Source organism: Oncorhynchus gorbuscha, unplaced genomic scaffold (genome assembly GCF_021184085.1).
Source record: "Oncorhynchus gorbuscha isolate QuinsamMale2020 ecotype Even-year unplaced genomic scaffold, OgorEven_v1.0 Un_scaffold_6947, whole genome shotgun sequence".
Taxonomy (NCBI): Eukaryota; Metazoa; Chordata; class Actinopteri; order Salmoniformes; family Salmonidae; genus Oncorhynchus; species Oncorhynchus gorbuscha.
This window is the reverse complement of record NW_025750439.1, coordinates 1-19,189: the sequence shown is the minus strand read 5'-3', so window position 1 is coordinate 19,189 and position 19,189 is coordinate 1. Positions and strand designations below refer to the sequence as shown.

At 47.8% G+C, this 19,189-nt stretch overlaps 1 pseudogene; it reads left to right on the top strand.

Moving 5' to 3' along the window:
• The first annotated feature begins 1,739 nt into the window (after positions 1 to 1,739).
• Positions 1,740 to 18,436, top strand: LOC124029600 (annotated as a pseudogene).
• Positions 18,437 to 19,189: the final 753 nt, after the last annotated feature.

The window sequence follows — 19,189 nt, the reverse complement described above, 5'->3', positions numbered from 1 at the left end:
GCAGCAGCGGAGGTAACACGCGAGGGGAGGAGCAGCAGCGCGAGGTAACACGCGAGGGGAGGAGCAGCAGCGCGAGGTAACACGCGAGGGGAGGAGCAGCAGCGCGAGGTAACACGCGAGGGGAGGAGCAGCAGCGCGAGGTAACACGCGAGGGGAGGAGCAGCAGCGCGAGGTAACACGCGAGGGGAGGAGCAGCAGCGCGAGGTAACACGCGAGGGGAGGAGCAGCAGCGCGAGGTAACACGCGAGGGGGAGGAGCAGCAGCGCGAGGTAACACGCGAGGGGGAGGAGCAGCAGCGCGAGGTAACACGCGAGGGAGGAGCAGCAGCAGCGCGAGGTAACACGCGAGGGGAGGAGCAGCAGCGCGAGGTAACACGCGAGGGGAGGAGCAGCAGCGCGAGGTAACACGCGAGGGGAGGAGCAGCAGCAGCGCGAGGTAACACGCGAGGGGAGGAGCAGCAGCAGCGCGAGGTAACACGCGAGGGGGAGGAGCAGCAGCGCGAGGTAACACGCGAGGGGGAGGAGCAGCAGCAGCGCGAGGTAACACGCGAGGGGAGGAGGAGCAGCAGTAGCGCCGCGCGAGGTAACACGCGAGGGGGAGGAGCAGTAGCGCCGCGCGAGGTAACACGCGAGGGGGAGGAGCAGCAGCAGCAGCAGCAGCGAGGTAACACGCGAGGGGAGGAGCAGCAGCAGCAGCAGCAGCGCGAGGTAACACGCGAGGGGGAGGAGCAGTAGCGCCGCGCGAGGTAACACGCGAGGGGGAGGAGGAGGAGCAGCAGCAGCGCGAGGTAACACGCGAGGGGGAGTGCTGCTGAAATGTACTTGTTTTATGTGTTCTCCACACTCGTCCTCACAAGAAGAACAACCTCGGAGAAAGCTCTTGTAGCACGGTAGTATGCATATTGAGAAACTCCCGTTTATGTTTTCCTATCAGTAAACATACTAGATAATACATTGTTTTAGTACCGTTTCATTTGCTATTAACCACATTTTTTCTTGCCTTACGATCTAAAGAAGCCGCTGGGTCATGTTATAAAATGATTAGAAAGTTGTGTTTTATTAATTTGGTGAAATGTTTAAAGCAACAGCAACTAGTCTCTTATATGCGCCGGTCCAACAATGTCCACTTCACTTTCATATCACGTGTGCTGTCATCCGCCGGTCTCATCCCGTACCTGACCTCCCTCACCTGCTCCTCTCCGTCAGCTCTTCCTGCTCATCTATTCCTCCATCAGTTTGTAGCCGTGATGGCGAGTGAGGGATGCAGACTCTGATCAGTCTTCTGCTCTTACACTTTGTACATTTGATACATTGGAGCAGAGTGAGCAAAGTTGGTTATCATTTAATCCCTGGTATAACCAAGAGCACACAGGCCATGCCAGTCTGATAGGCTTTGCACGTTTGCTGTGGAGCAGCAATACCAGAGAGAAAACAGCTTTACAGCAAAGAAAACGGCTTCTCTAGATGAAACGGTTCAGAAAATGACTAAATGACTTCTATTACTGGAGCTGCCGTATTTCTTCCTGTGTGACTTTTGCTCACATTTGATATAATTTCACAAACTGTGTCACGGGGCGTTTTAAACCTTTCCCCGGGTCGCTTGTTATTGTTTTGATAACAAACAATGTTGTTCAGTCGTGTTACCTAGCAACTTGACGATAGGTCTAGGTGAATTTTGATTGGCTCAGGAAGAAAGGAAAAGGGTCTGCTGTTCTTGAGATGTTCTTTCAGGGTAGGATTCATATAGGCCTAATGTAATGTTTCTCAAAGGTTGTGGTAAGGTTGTGTAGTAATGTTGTAATGTTTGTTCTCCAGGCGGAGGAGACGCAGGTGTGTCCGCTCAGCAAACACACCGGTGTTGAGCCCTTCTTCCTCTTTCTCATTGACACCAACAACCTCAGGTACGGTTGTCTGAGAGAGATCAAATTAGCTATGTTTTTGTGTCTAGTGAATACATGTGTGTGTGTGTGTGTGTGTCAAACAAACTGTTTATGTCCTCCTCTCTTCTGTAGAGTCAATGTGAGGTCTTATGGAGACCAGGACAGCGTCTTGACCCAGCTGAAGACAGACAAGACACTCACTGAAGACTCAGGTCAGCGGTATTTACCTCCCTTCAATACAACGCAGTGGCGTAGTGCAGTCCCCCGGGAGGGAGGGGTTGTTGCCATGGTGCAGAAAGAACTGTCGTTTTATACGCTACAGTCTCATGGCTATTTTACACATTTTGACATGAGGCTGAGAGAAAATGTTTGCCGTTTTAGAGCTCGGAGATTCTTGAAAGATGGAGCAATGTCAACTTTTTTCCCCACAAATATTTGTCTGAATATTAATTGGAAATATATATATAGTCTCTCATGGCCAATCTTCCAATGATATGCCTACAAATACGTCAGACAACTTGGAGAAACGATAGAAAGGGCAGGCTAATTCATGGCGCTTTCACAGCCATATAAGGAGACAATGAAAAACAGAGCGTCAAAAATCCTGCTCATTTCCTGTTTGAAGTTTCATCTTGGTTTCGCCTGTAGCATCAGTTCTGGGGCACTCACAGATAATATCAGTTATATCAGCAGTTTTGGAAACGTCAGAGTGCTTTCTTTCCAAAGCTGTCAATTATATGACTTAAATGTAAATGTAAATGTATATGCATAGTCGAGCATCTTTTCGTGACAAAATATCTTGTTTAAAATGGGAATGTTTTTTATCCATAAATTAGCATCAGTTCTGGGGCACTCACAGATAATATCTTTGCAGTTTTGGAAACGTCAAGAGTGTTTTCTTTCCAAAGCTGCTAATTATATGCATAGTCGAGCATCTTTTTGTGACAAAATATTGCGCTTAAAACGGACACGTTTTTTATCCAATAATGACATAGCGCCCCCATAGGTTGAAGAGGTTAAAAACAGGGTCCTTTTAGTATAGCTGCCCCTGCGTATTCCTGACTCATTTTTCGATTTTAGAATAATCTGACGGAGTTGACTAAGTCTCTGGACAAATCTTTTAGGAATCAGTTTTAAGAGAAATATTCTTTTAGGGCTATTGCAAGAAACTACATACAATATTTTATCAGTTAATATTCATTATTGCCTGTTTTTTTTATTCTAAACATTTTATTGGGAGCATTTGAAATTGAGATCCTTTGCACCAAAAAAGAGAATTTCCAGGAATAAGAACCAAAATGGAAATGAATAATATTCAAAGTAATAGGAACATTTCCAAAGCAAATGTTTTGTCTTTATAAAATGTATCACATTTTCAGTTTGTCTCAACTTTCAAGAATCCATGTTCTACACATTTTGCCATGAGGCTGAGTAGCTACTGAGTAGCTACTGTTCGTATGCTGTCTGGGGGGCCTGAACTACAGGGAGAACCCAGCCCAAAAAGCACTACAGAGTAGTGTTGTCTTTATATCTAACCTGACTACAGAGTAGGGTTGTCTTTATATGTAACCTGACTACAGAGTAGGGTTGTCTTTATATATAACCTGACTAGAGAGTAGGGTTGTCTTTATATCTAACCTGACTAGAGAGTGGGGTTGTCTTTATATCTAACCTGACTACAGAGTAGGGTTGTCTTTATATCTAACCTGACTACAGAGTAGGGTTGTCTTTATATATAACCTGACTACAGAGTAGGGTTGTCTTTATATGTAACCTGACTACAGAGTAGGGTTGTCTTTATATGTAACCTGACTACAGAGTAGGGTTGTCTTTATATGTAACCTGACTACAGAGTAGGGTTGTCTTTATATGTAACCTGACTACAGAGTAGGGTTGTCTTTATATGTAACCTGACTACAGAGTAGGGTTGTCTTTATATGTAACCTGACTACAGAGTAGGGTTGTCTTTATATGTAACCTGACTACAGAGTAGGGTTGTCTTTATATGTAACCTGACTACAGAGTAGGGTTGTCTTTATATGTAACCTGACTACAGAGTAGGGTTGTCTTTATATGTAACCTGACTACAGAGTAGGGTTGTCTTTATATGTAACCTGACTACAGAGTAGGGTTGTCTTTATATGTAACCTGACTACAGAGTAGGGTTGTCTTTATATGTAACCTGACTACAGAGTAGGGTTGTCTTTATATGTAACCTGACTACAGAGTAGGGTTGTCTTTATATGTAACCTGACTACAGAATAGGGTTGTCTTTATATATAACCTGTAGGGTTGTCTTTATATGTAACCTGACTACAGAGTAGGGTTGTCTTTATGTAACCTGACTACAGAGTAGGGTTGTCTTTATGTAACCTGACTACAGAGTAGGGTTGTCTTTGTATATAACCTGTAGGGTTGTCTTTGTATATAACCTGTAGGGTTGTCTTTATATGTAACCTGACTACAGAGTAGGGTTGTCTTTATATGTAACCTGACTACAGAGTAGGGTTGTCTTTATATGTAACCTGACTACAGAGTAGGGTTGTCTTTATATGTAACCTGACTACAGAGTAGGGTTGTCTTATATGTAACCTGACTACAGAGTAGGGTTGTCTTTATATGTAACCTGACTACAGAGTAGGGTTGTCTTTATATGTAACCTGACTACAGAGTAGGGTTGTCTTTATATGTAACCTGACTACAGAGTAGGGTTGTCTTTATATGTAACCTGACTACAGAGTAGGGTTGTCTTTATATGTAACCTGACTACAGAGTAGGGTTGTCTTTATATGTAACCTGACTACAGAGTAGGGTTGTCTTTATATGTAACCTGACTACAGAGTAGTGTTGTCTTTATATATAACCTGTAGGGTTGTCTTTATATGTAACCTGACTACAGAGTAGGGTTGTCTTTATATCTAACCTGACTACAGAGTAGGGTTGTCTTTATATGTAACCTGTAGGGTTGTCTTTATATGTAACCTGTAGGGTTGTCTTTATATATAACCTGTAGGGTTGTCTTTATATATAACCTGACTACAGAGTAGGGTTGTCTTTATATGTAACCTGACTACAGAGTAGGGTTGTCTTTATATGTAACCTGACTACAGAGTAGGGTTGTCTTTATATGTAACCTGACTACAGAGTAGGGTTGACTTTATATGTAACCTGACTACAGAGTAGGGTTGTCTTTATATGTAACCTGACTACAGAGTAGGGTTGTCTTTATATGTAACCTGACTACAGAGTAGGGTTGTCTTTATATGTAACCTGACTACAGAGTAGGGTTGTCTTTATATGTAACCTGACTACAGAGTAGGGTTGTCTTTATATGTAACCTGACTACAGAGTAGGGTTGTCTTTATATGTAACCTGACTACAGAGTAGGGTTGTCTTTATATGTAACCTGACTACAGAGTAGGGTTGTCTTTATATGTAACCTGACTACAGAGTAGGGTTGTCTTTATATGTAACCTGACTACAGAGTAGGGTTGTCTTTATATGTAACCTGACTACAGAGTAGGGTTGTCTTTATATGTAACCTGACTACAGAGTAGGGTTGTCTTTATATGTAACCTGACTACAGAGTAGGGTTGTCTTTATATGTAACCTGACTACAGAGTAGGGTTGTCTTTATATGTAACCTGACTACAGAGTAGGGTTGTCTTTATATCTAACCTGACTACAGAGTATCAAGGTTAGAGTTTATTCACATTGCATCCATCATTATCATCATCATTATGTGCTGTCTTCTGATTGGCTGTGTTCAGGTTCCAGGAGAAGAAGAGCGACTGTCAATGACTTGAAAGTGACAGAACGGAAGAGTAATGTGGAGGAAATGAAAGATGTAGTGCTGAAGGAGGAGGGGACGAAGGAGGAAAAGAAGAAAGATGTAGTGCTGAAGGAGGAGGGGACGAAGGAGGAAAAGAAGAAAGATGCAGTGCTGAAAGAGGGGACGAAGGAGGAAAAGAAGAAAGATGCAGTGCTGAAAGAGGAGGGGACGAAGGAGGAAAAGAAGAAAGATGCAGTGCTGAAAGAGGAGGGGACGAAGGAGGAAAAGAAGAAAGATGCAGTGCTGAAAGAGGAGGGGACGAAGGAGGAAAAGAAGCCAGAACCCAAGGAGGAAAAAGTAAAGGCGGTGTTGGACAAAATATGAGACTAAAAAACCTACCAAGCGTGTGTCTGTGTGTCTCTCTTTCTCTCTGTGTGTCTCTCTTTCTCTCTGTGTGTCTCTCTCTCTCTCTCTCTGTCTCTGTCTCTGTCTCTGTCTGTCTCTCTCTGTCTCTCTCTGTCTCTCTCTCTGTCTCTGTCTCTCTGTGTGTGTGTGTCTCTGTCTCTCTCTCTCTGTGTGTGTGTCTGTATGTCTCTCTCTGTGTGTGTGTCTCTCTCTGTGTCTGTGTGTGTAACTTCTGACTATGTTTTGCCAGATGGGGCGGATCAACGGTCTGATTCTGGATGTGCAGAAAATCAATGGCTCCTACAGCTTCAGCGTGAGTCCACTAACCTTTACACAACCTTTACACAACGTTTAAATACCTTCAAAACATCTTCCGCAAAACCTTAAAACAACCTTTTTTTTTTATAGACACTGTCAAATAATTCTCCAGCCTTTCCACAGCTTTTAGTCTTCCACACATTGTTCAACTCTCACACTGCTGGGTATATATTTGAGTGACAGCTGACCTTGGCCCCTCCCTCTCCACAGTTCCACATGGTGATTGGCCAGTTTGATGAGGGCCTGTACAACCTCGACTTCCACTACTGCGAGAACATTCTGCCAGGCAACAACCGCCCCTACACTCTCAACGTGAGTGGTGTTCTGTATTACCTTGTTAGTGTTTTCATGTCTTAGTGTTTTCTGACTGTGTGTGTGTGTGTGTGTGTGTGTGTGTGTGTGTGTGTGTGTGTGTGTGTGTGTGTGTGTGTGTGTGTGTGTGTGTGTGTGTGTCCAGGTGGAGGTGACGGAGAAGAACCCAGGAGGTTACCTGTCAGCAGCAGAGATCCTCTTCCTCGTCTCTACATCTTCATGGCTGGAGTTTTCTTCATTATAGCCATGGTCTGGGTTTACACACTGCTGAAGCACAGGTACACACACACTGCTGAAGCACAGGTATACACACACTGCTGAAGCACAGGTACACACACACTGCTGAAGCACGGGTGCACACACACTGCTGAAGCACGGGTGCACACACACTGCTGAAGCACGGGTACACACACACTGCTGAAGCACGGGTACACACACACTGCTGAAGCACGGGTACACACACACTGCTGAAGCACGGGTACACACACACTGCTGAAGCACGGGTACACACACACACACTGCTGAAGCACGGGTACACACACACACACACTGCTGAAGCACGGGTACACACACACTGCTGAAGCACGGGTACACACACACTGCTGAAGCACGGTACACACACACTGCTGAAGCACGGGTACACACACACTGCTGAAGCACAGGTACACACACACTGCTGAAGCACAGGTACACACACACACACGTACACACACACTGCTGAAGCACAGGTACACACACACGGCGACATGCTATGACACCGACATGCATTTCTTTATCCTTGTCAGATAGGCCACTGTGTCTGCTAACCGCCAGGTAACTTCAAGGTTAGAGCGTTTTGGCCACTTACCGAAAGGTTGCTTGTTTGAATCCCGCAATCGACAACGTTAAAAATCTGTCGCTGTGCCCTTGAGCAAGGCACTTAACCTCATTTGATCCAGGGGTGCTGGACAATGGTCTCCGTGGCTGTGACCCCAATCGTAGGCCTCCTGCGCTGCCTTCAGATCGTAAGCCTCCCGCGCTGCCTTCAGATCGTAGGCCTCCCGCGCTGCCTTCAGATCGTAGGCCTCCCGCGCTGCCTTCAGATCGTAGGCCTCCCGCGCTGCCTTCAGATCGTAGGCCTCCCGCGCTGCCTTCAGATCGTAGGCCTCCCGCGCTGCCTTCAGATCGTAGGCCTCCCGCGCTGCCTTCAGATCGTAGGCCTCCCGCGCTGCCTTCAGATCGTAGGCCTCCCGCGCTGCCTTCAGATCGTAGGCCTCCCGCGCTGCCTTCAGATCGTAGGCCTCCCGCGCTGCCTTCAGATCGTAGGCCTCCCGCGCTGCCTTCAGATCGTAGGCCTCCCGCGCTGCCTTCAGATCGTAGGCCTCCCGCGCTGCCTTCAGATCGTGAGGCCTCCCGCGCTGCCTTCAGATCGTTGGCCTCCCCGCTGCCTTCAGATCGTAGACCTCCCCGCTGCCTTCAGATCGTAGGCCTCCCCGCTGCCTTCAGATCGTAGGCCTCCCCCGCTGCCTTCAGGTCGAGGCCTCCCGCGCCGCCTTCAGGTCGAGGCCTCCCGCGCCGCCTTCAGGTCGTAGGCCTCCCGCGCCGCCTCAGGTCGAGGCCTCCCGCGCCGCCTTCAGGTCGAGGGCCTCCCGCGCCGCCTTCAGGTCGTAGGGCCTCCCGCGCCGCCTTCAGGTCGTAGGCCTCCCGCGCCGCCTTCAGGTCGTAGGCCTCCCGCGCCGCCTTCAGGTCGTAGGCCTCCCGCGCCGCCTTCAGGTCGTAGGCCTCCCGCGCCGCCTTCAGGTCGTAGGCCTCCCGCGCCGTTCTCTATAGACCTACTCTCCTCCTATGCCGTTCTCTATAGACCTACTCTCCTCCTGTGCTGTTCTCTATAGACCTACTCTCTACTCTTCTCGTAGGCTGTTCTCTATAGACCTACTCTCTACTCTTCTCGTAGGCTGTTCTCTATAGACCTACTCTCTTCTCGTAGGCTGTTCTCTATAGACCTACTCTCTTCATGTAGGCTGTTCTCTATAGACCTACTCTCTTCTCGTAGGCTGTTCTCTATAGACCTACTCTCTTCTCGTAGGCTGTTCTCTATAGACCTACTCTCTTCTCGTAGGCTGTTCTCTATAGACCTACTCTCTTCTCGTAGGCTGTTCTCTATAGACCTACTCTCTTCTCGTAGGCTGTTCTCTATAGACCTATACTCTTCTAGGCTGTTCTCTATAGACCTACTCTCTTCATGTAGGCTGTTCTCTATAGACCTACTCTCTTCTCGTAGGCTGTTCTCTATAGACCTACTCTCTTCTCGTAGGCTGTTCTCTATAGACCTACTCTCTTCTCGTAGGCTGTTCTCTATAGACCTACTCTCTTCTCGTAGGCTGTTCTCTATAGACCTACTCTCTTCTCGTAGGCTGTTCTCTATAGACCTATACTCTTCTAGGCTGTTCTCTATAGACCTACTCTCTTCATGTAGGCTGTTCTCTATAGACCTACTCTCTTCTTGTAGGCTGTTCTCTATAGACCTACTCTCTACTCTTCTAGGCTGTTCTCTATAGACCTACTCTCTTCATGTAGGCTGTTCTCTATAGACCTACTCTCTTCTCGCGGGCTGTTCTCTATAGACCTACTCTCTTCTCGCAGGCTGTTCTCTATAGACCTACTCTCTTCTCGTAGGCTGTTCTCTATAGACCTACTCTCTTCTCGTAGGCTGTTCTCTATAGACCTACTCTCTACTCTTCTAGGCTGTTCTCTATAGACCTACTCTCTTCTCGTAGGCTGTTCTCTATTGACCTACTCTCCTCCTATGCTGTTCTCTATAGACCTACTCTCTTCTCGTAGGCTGTTCTCTATAGACCTACTCTCTTCTCGTAGGCTGTTCTCTATAGACCTACTCTTTACTCTTCTAGGCTGTTCTCTATAGACCTACTCTCTTCATGTAGGCTGTTCTCTATAGACCTACTCTCTACTCTTCTAGGCTGTTCTCTATTGACCTACTCTCTTCTCGTAGGCTGTTCTCTATAGACCTACTCTCTTCTCGTAGGCTGTTCTCTATAGACCTACTCTCTTCTCGTAGGCTGTTCTCTATAGACCTACTCTCTTCTCGTAGGCTGTTCTCTATAGACCTACTCTCTTCTCGTAGGCTGTTCTCTATAGACCTACTCTCTTCTCGTAGGCTGTTCTCTATAGACCTACTCTCTACTCTTCTAGGCTGTTCTCTATAGACCTACTCTCTTCATGTAGGCTGTTCTCTATAGACCTACTCTCTTCTTGTAGGCTGTTCTCTATAGACCTACTCTCTTCTTGTAGGCTGTTCTCTATAGACCTACTCTCTACTCTTCTAGGCTGTTCTCTATAGACCTACTCTCTTCATGTAGGCTGTTCTCTATAGACCTACTCTCTTCTCGCGGGCTGTTCTCTATAGACCTACTCTCTTCTCGCGGGCTGTTCTCTATAGACCTACTCTCTTCTCGTAGGCTGTTCTCTATAGACCTACTCTCTTCTCGTAGGCTGTTCTCTATAGACCTACTCTCTACTCTTCTAGGCTGTTCTCTATAGACCTACTCTCTTCTCGTAGGCTGTTCTCTATTGACCTACTCTCCTCCTATGCTGTTCTCTATAGACCTACTCTCTTCTCGTAGGCTGTTCTCTATAGACCTACTCTCTTCTCGTAGGCTGTTCTCTATAGACCTACTCTTTACTCTTCTAGGCTGTTCTCTATAGACCTACTCTCTTCATGTAGGCTGTTCTCTATAGACCTACTCTCTACTCTTCTAGGCTGTTCTCTATTGACCTACTCTCTTCTCGTAGGCTGTTCTCTATAGACCTACTCTCTTCTCGTAGGCTGTTCTCTATAGACCTACTCTCTTCTCGTAGGCTGTTCTCTATAGACCTACTCTCTTCTCGTAGGCTGTTCTCTATAGACCTACTCTCTTCTCGTAGGCTGTTCTCTATAGACCTACTCTCTTCTCGTAGGCTGTTCTCTATAGACCTACTCTCCTCCTATGCTGTTCTCTATAGACCTACTCTCTTCTCGTAGGCTGTTCTCTATAGACCTACTCTCTTCTCGTAGGCTGTTCTCTATAGACCTACTCTCTTCTCGTAGGCTGTTCTCTATAGACCTACTCTCTTCTTGTAGGCTGTTCTCTATAGACCTACTCTCTTCTCGTAGGCTGTTCTCTATTGACCTACTCTCCTCCTATGCTGTTCTCTATAGACCTACTCTCTTCTCGTAGGCTGTTCTCTATAGACCTACTCTCTTCTCGTAGGCTGTTCTCTATAGACCTACTCTCTACTCTTCTAGGCTGTTCTCTATAGACCTACTCTCTTCTTGTAGGCTGTTCTCTATAGACCTACTCTCTTCTCGTAGGCTGTTCTCTATAGACCTACTCTCTTCTCGTAGGCTGTTCTCTATAGACCTACTCTCTTCTCGTAGGCTGTTCTCTATAGACCTACTCTCTTCTCGTAGGCTGTTCTCTATAGACCTACTCTCTTCTCGTAGGCTGTTCTCTATAGACCTACTCTCTACTCTTCTCGTAGGCTGTTCTCTATAGACCTACTCTCTACTCTTCTTGTAGGCTGTTCTCTATAGACCTACTCTCTACTCTTCTCGTAGGCTGTTCTCTATAGACCTACTCTCTTCATGTAGGCTGTTCTCTATAGACCTACTCTCTACTCTTCATGTAGGCTGTTCTCTATAGACCTACTCTCTTCTTGTAGGCTGTTCTCTATAGACCTACTCTCTACTCTTCATGTAGGCTGTTCTCTATAGACCTACTCTCTACTCTTCATGTAGGCTGTTCTCTATAGACCTCTCTACTGATCATTTTACTGCAATGAAAGAACCCTGTTATCTTCACAATCAACAGTAGCCTATGCTCTCTCTCTGTCTGTTTGTGTCTCTGCAGCTCATAAGGGAGTGAGAGAAGAGTATGGTACAGCAGGGAGTATGATGGGCAGCCCTGGACAATCTGACCGGCTACAGTTTTATTTTGATCGGATAATCATTAATTAATCTTATCAGCCGGAAACCCTGTATCAGACATTGTTCTGGGTCTACACACTGATGAAGCACCGGTACACATAGGAGCGCACACAGTGAACCGTTTATAACCCTTCTTATCCTCTCTCTCTCTCTCGTTCTCTCTTCCTCTGCTATCCTCCTCTCGTTCTCTCTTCCTCTGCTATCCTCCTCTCCTTCTCTCTTCCTCTGCTATCCTCCTCTCGTTCTCTCTTCCTCTGCTATCCTCCTCTCGTTTCTCTCTTCCTCTGCTATCCTCCTCTCGTTCTCTCTTCCTCTGCTATCCTCCTCTCGTTCTCTCTTCCTCTGCTATCCTCCTCTCGTTCTCTCTTCCTCTGCTATCCTCCTCTCGTTCTCTCTTCCTCTGCTATCCTCCTCTCGTTCTCTCTTCCTCTGCTATCCTCCTCTCGTTCTCTCTTCCTCTGCTATCCTCCTCTCGTTCTCTCTTCCTCTGCTATCCTCCTCTCGTTCTCTCTTCCTCTGCTATCCTCCTCTCGTTCTCTCTTCCTCTGCTATCCTCCTCTCGTTCTCTCTTCCTCTGCTATCCTCCTCGTTCTCTCTTCCTCTGCTATCCTCCTCTCGTTCTCTCTTCCTCTGCTATCCTCCCTCTCGTTCTCTCTTCCTCTGCTATCCTCCTCTCGTTCTCTCTTCCTCTGCTATCCTCCTCTCTATCCTCCTTCTCTCTTCCTCTGCTATCCTCCTCTCGTTTCTCTCTTCCTCTGCTATCCTCCTCTCGTTCTCTCTTCCTCTGCTATCCTCCTCTCGTTCTCTCTTCCTCTGCTATCCTCCTCCTCTGTTCTCTCTTCCTCTGCTATCCTCCTCTCGTTCTCTCTTCCTCTGCTATCCTCCTCTCGTTCTCTCTTCCTCTGCTATCCTCCTCTCCTGTAGGTACAGTGTGTTTAAGATCCACTGGCTGATGGCAGCTCTGGCCTTCACCAAGTCCATCTCCCTGGTTTTCCACAGCGTGAGTACAACAGTCACACATGTAGACACACACACATACATACTGACCTCCACACCCACAGAGCAACCCACAGAGCAACCCACACACACACGGACCTCCACGTATCCCTCCACCTGACCGACCCCCACTAAATTACAATTGCCTGTGATGTACAATGGAATATCCTATAACATGTTGGTCTTCCTCTCAGATCAACTACCACTTCATCAACACGGAGGGACACCCCATAGAAGGATGGGCCGTCATGTACTACATCACCCACCTGTCAGTCTGACTTCTATTTCAGGGTGTTATTTCTGGAGGGTGTGTGTTTGTGTGTGGGGGGGTTACATCTGTGTGTGTATATAAAATGGGTGTGTGTCATAGTGTATGTATAATATCACATTTATTGGTCACATACACGTGGTCAGCAGATGTGATTGGTCACGTACACGTGGTTAGCAGATGTGATTGGTCACGTACACGTGGTTAGCAGATGTGATTGGTCACGTACACGTGGTTAGCAGATGTGATTGGTCACGTACACGTGGTTAGCAGATGTGATTGGTCACGTACACGTGGTTAGCAGATGTGATTGGTCACGTACACGTGGTTAGCAGATGTGATTGGTCACGTACACGTGGAATTTAGAAATATATAAATATTAGGACGAACAATGTCGGAGTGGCATTGACTAAAATGAAGTGTATTTACATATGAAATGAGTAAAGCGTGTTTCTGATCAGTGTGACGTTTTGATATGTGTGTCTATGTTTGTGTTGCATAATAACGTGTGATAATGCGGTGTGTGGTAATGCGGTGTGTGGTAATGCGGTGTGTGGTAATGCGGTGTGTGGTAATGCGGTGTGTGGTAATGCGGTGTGTGGTAATGCGGTGTGTGGTAATGCGGTGTGTGGTAATGCGGTGTGTGGTAATGCGGTGTGTGGTAATGTGGTGTGTGGTAATGTGGTGTGTGGTAATGTGGTGTGTGGTAATGCGGTGTGGTAATGCGGTGTGTGGTAATGCGGTGTGTGGTAATGTGGTGTGTGGTGGTGTGTGGTAATGTGATGCGGTAGTGTGGTAATGTGTTGGTGTGTGGTGTGTGGTAATGTGATGCGGTAGTGTGGTAATGTGTTGGTGTGTGGTGTGTGGTAATGTGATGTGGTAGTGTGGTGGTGTGTGGTAATGTGATGTGGTGTGTGGTAATGTGGTGTGTGGTAATGTGATGCGGTAGTGTGGTAATGCAGTGTGTGGTAATGTGGTAATGTGGTGTGTGGTAATGCGTTGTGTGGTAATGCTGGTAGTGTGGTAATGTGGTAGTGTGGTAATGCGGTAGTGTGGTAATGTGGTAGTGTGGTAATGTGATGCGGTAGTGTGGTAATGTGGTGTGTGGTGTGTGGTAATGTGGTGTGTGGTAATGTGGTGTGTGGTAATGTGGTATGTGCAGGTTGAAGGGGGCTCTGCTGTTCATCACTCTGGCGTTGATTGGTACTGGCTGGGCCTTCGTTAAATACATCCTGTCAGACAAGGAGAAGAAGATCTTCATGATCGTCATCCCTCTACAGGTACACCTGGGGGGGTTATATCATCATCCCTCTACAGGTACACCTGGGGGGGGTTATATCATCATCCCTCTACAGGTACACCTGGGGGTTATATCATCATCCCTCTACAGGTACACCTGGGGGTTTATCATCATCCCTCTACAGGTACACCTGGGGGGGGGGTTATATCATCATCCCTCTACAGGTACACCTGGGGGGGTATATCATCATCCCTCTACAGGTACACCTGGGGGTATATCATCATCCCTCTACAGGTACACCTGGGGGTTATATCATCATCCCTCTACAGGTACACTGGGGGGGGTTATATCATCATCCCTCTACAGGTACACCTGGGGGTTATATCATCATCCTCTACAGGTACACCTGGGGTGGTTATATCATCATCCCTCTACAGGTACACCTGGGGGTGGGGGTTATATCATCATCCTCTACAGGTACACCTGGGGTGGTTATATCATCATCCTCTACAGGTACACCTGGGGGGTTATATCATCATCCTCTACAGGTACACCTGGGGGTGGTTATATCATCATCCCTCTACAGGTACACCTGGGGGTTATATCATCATCCCTCTACAGGTACACCTGGGGGTAATATCATCATCCCTCTACAGGTACACCTGGGGGTAATAGCATCATCCCTCTACAGGTACACCTGGGGGTAATATCATCATCCCTCTACAGGTACACCTGGGGGTTATATCATCATCCCTCTACAGGTCCACCTGGGGGTTATATCATCATCCTCTACAGGTACACCTGGGGTGGGGGTTATATCATCATCCCTCTACAGGTACACCTGGGGGTTATATCATCATCCTCTACAGGTACACCTGGGGGGGGGGGGGGTTATATCATCATCCCTCTACAGGTACACCTGGGGGTTATATCATCATCCCTCTACAGGTACACCTGGGGGGGGTTATATCATCATCCCTCTACAGGTACACCTGGGGGGGGGTTATATCATCATCCCTCTACAGGTACACCTGGGGGGTTATATCATCATCCCTCTACAGGTACACCTGGGGGTTATATCATCATCCCTCTACAGGTACACCTGGGGGGGTTATATCATCATCCCTCTACAGGTACACCTGGGGGTTATATCATCATCCCTCTACAGGTACACCTGGGGGTTATATCGTCATCCTCTACAGGTACACCTGGGGGGTGGGGAGTTATATCATCATCCTCTACAGGTACACCTGGGGGTGGGGGGTTATATCATCATCCCTCTACAGGTACACCTGGGGGGGGTTATATCATCATCCTCTACAGGTACACCTGGGGGTAATCATCATCCCTCTACAGGTACACCTGGGGGTATAATCATCATCCCTCTACAGGTACACCTGGGGGTAATATCATCATCCCTCTACAGGTACACCTGGGGGTAATATCATCATCCCTCTACAGGTACACCTGGGGGTTATATCATCATCCTCTACAGGTCCACCTGGGGGTTATATCATCATCCCTCTACAGGTACACCTGGGGGGGGGGTTATATCATCATCCCTCTACAGGTACACCTGGGGGGTTATATCATCATCCCTCTACAGGTACACCTGGGGGGGGTAATATCATCATCCTCTACAGGTACACCTGGGGGTAATATCATCATCCCTCTACAGGTACACCTGGGGGTAATATCATCATCCCTCTACAGGTACACCTGGGGGGTTATATCATCATCCCCACAGGTCCACCTGGGGGGGTTATATCATCATCCTCTACAGGTACACCTGGGGGTGGGGGGTTATATCATCATCCCTCTACAGTTACACTGGGGGGGTTATATCATCATCCCTCTACAGGTACACCTGGGGGGGTTATATCATCCCTCTACAGGTACACCTGGGGGTTATATCATCATCCCTCTACAGGTACACCTGGGGGGTTATATCATCCTCTACAGGTACACCTGGGGGGGGTTATATCATCATCCCTCTACAGGTACACCTGGGGGTTATATCATCCTCTACAGGTACACCTGGGGGGTTATATCATCATCCCTCTACAGGTACACCTGGGGGGTTATATCATCATCCCTCTACAGGTACACCTGGGGGTTATATCATCATCCCTCTACAGGTACACCTGGGGGGTTATATCGTCATCCTCTACAGGTACACCTGGGGGTGGGGGTTATATCATCATCCTCTACAGGTACACCTGGGGTGGGGGTTATATCATCATCCCTCTACAGGTACACCTGGGGTGGGGGTTATATCATCATCCCTCTACAGGTACACCTGGGGGGGGTTATATCATCATCCCTCTACAGGTACACCTGGGGGTGGGGGGTTATATCATCATCCCTCTACATGTCCACCTGGGGGGGGTTATATCATCATCCCTCTACAGGTCCACCTGGGGGGTTATATCATCATCCCTCTACAGGTACACCTGGGGGGTTATATCATCATCCCTCTACAGGTACACCTGGGGGGGTTATATCATCATCCCTCTACAGGTACACCTGGGGGTTATATCATCATCCTCTACAGGTCCACCTGGGGGGTTATATCATCATCCCTCTACAGGTACACCTGGGGGTGGGGGGTTATATCATCATCCTCTACAGGTACACCTGGGGGTGGGGGTTATATCATCATCCCTCTACAGGTACACCTGGGGGTGGGGTTATATCATCATCCCTCTACAGGTCCACCTGGGGGGGTTATCATCATCCCTCTACAGGTCCACCTGGGGGGTTATATCATCATCCCTCTACAGGTCCACCTGGGGGTTATATCATCATCCCTCTACAGGTCCACCTGGGGGGTTATATCATCATCCCTCTACATGTCCACCTGGGGGGTTATATCATCATCCCTCTACATGTCCACCTGGGGGTTATATCATCATCCCTCTACAGGTACACCTGGGGGTTATATCATCCCTCTACAGGTCCACCTGGGGGGTTATATCATCATCCTCTACAGGTACACCTGGGGGTGGGGTGTGCGGAAGTGACGGTCGACGCGTTAACCAATGATCTGACAGAGATGGATTTAGTGATGTATTCTTTATTCTCTGGCAAACTTCCACCAGTTTGACACTCACTCACTCTCTCCCCCCCCCCCCCCCACCCCTCTCCCAGGTTCTGGCCAACGTAGCCTACATCATAATAGAGTCTACAGAGGAGGGCTCTAGTGAGTACGCCCTGTGGAAGGAGGTTCTGTTCCTGGTTGACCTCATCTGCTGTGGAGCTATCCTCTTTCCTGTTATATGGTCAGTATACTGTTAGGAGGAGGTGTTGTTCCTGGTTGACCTCATCCTCTTCCCTGTTGTATGGTCAGTATACTGTCAGGAGGAGGTGTTGTTCCTGGTTGACCTCATCCTCTTCCCTGTTGTATGGTCAATATTCTGTCAGGAGGAGGTGTTGTTCCTGGTTGACCTCATCCTCTTCCCTGTTGTATGGTCAGTATACTGTCAGGAGGAGGTGTTGTTCCTGGTTGACCTCATCCTCTTCCCTGTTGTATGGTCAGTATACTGTCAGGAGGAGGTGTTCCTGGTTAATCTCATCCTCTTCCCTGTTGTAAGATCAGTATTCTGTCAGGAGGAGGTGTTGTTCCTGGTTGACCTCATCCTCTTCCCTGTTGTATGGTCAGTATACTGTTAGGAGGAGGTGTTCCTGGTTGACCTCATCCTCTTCCCTGTTGTATGGTCAGTATACTGTTAGGAGGAGGTGTTGTTCCTGGTTGACCTCATGGTTGACATGGTTGACTTATTACTGTTGGATTTGAGAAGGGGGCCCCTTCCTCCCTGACAGGCCATCAGAGGATAATATGGTTGTGTGTGTGTGTGTGTGTGTGTGTGTGTGTGTGTGTGTGTGTGTGTGTGTGTGTGTGTGTGTGTGTGTGTGTGTGTGTGTGTGTGTGTGTGTGTGTGTGTGTGTGTGTTTGCAGGTCTATTCGTCACCTACAAGAGGCTTCCAGCACTGATGGGAAAGGTGAGCCATCTACAGGGAGGGAAACATTTCATGGGCACTTAGCAGTGGTTAATAACTATAGCTGAGTAACATGTAGTTTGAACCTTGTAGTTCCCCTGTAGCTGTCTGTAGTAATACTGCCTGTCTCTCCTTGTTTACCTCAGCTGCCATGAACCTGGAGAAACTCAAACTATTCAGACATTACTACGTCATGGTGAGGAGACATCTGTCTCTCTGTCTGTCTCTCTTCCTCACAGTTATTTTGAATTTTAACTTATGTTTCTGTGAAAGTTCTGAAAGATGTCAGGATGGGTAATCTCTCTCCCTCCTTCTTCATCCTATCTCTCTCCCTCATCCATCCTCCCTCTCTCCCTCATCCATCCTCCCTCTCTCCCTCATCCATCCTCCCTCTCTCCTCATCCATCCTCCCTCATCCATCCTCCCTCATCCATCCTCCCTCATCCATCCATCCTCCTCATCCATCCATCCTCCTCATCCATCCATCCTCCCTCTCTCCCTCATCCATCCATCCTCCCTCTCTCCCTCATCCATCCATCCTCCCTCTCTCCCTCATCCATCCATCCTCCCTCTCTCCCTCCTTCTTCATCCTATCTCTCTCCCTCATCCATCCTCCCTCTCTCCCTCATCCATCCTCCCTCTCTCCCTCATCCCTCCTCCCTCTCTCCCCTCATCATCCTCCTCATCCATCCATCCATCCATCCTCCCTCTCTCCCTCATCCATCCTCCTCATCATCCATCCCTCATCCATCCTCCTCCTCTCCCTCATCCATCCATCCTCCTCTCTCCATCCATCCATCTCCCTCTCTCTCATCCATCCATCCCCTCTCCTCATCTTCATCCACTCATCCTATCCCATCCTCTCCTCATCCCTCCTCCCTCTCCTCATCCATCCTCCCTCTATCTCCCTCATCCCATCTCCTCTCTCCTCATCCATCCTCCTTCTCATCTATCTCTTCCCTTTCTCATTCATTCTCCTTTCATCCATCCTCCCTCTCTCCTCATCCATCCTCCCTCTCTCCCTCATCCATCCTCCC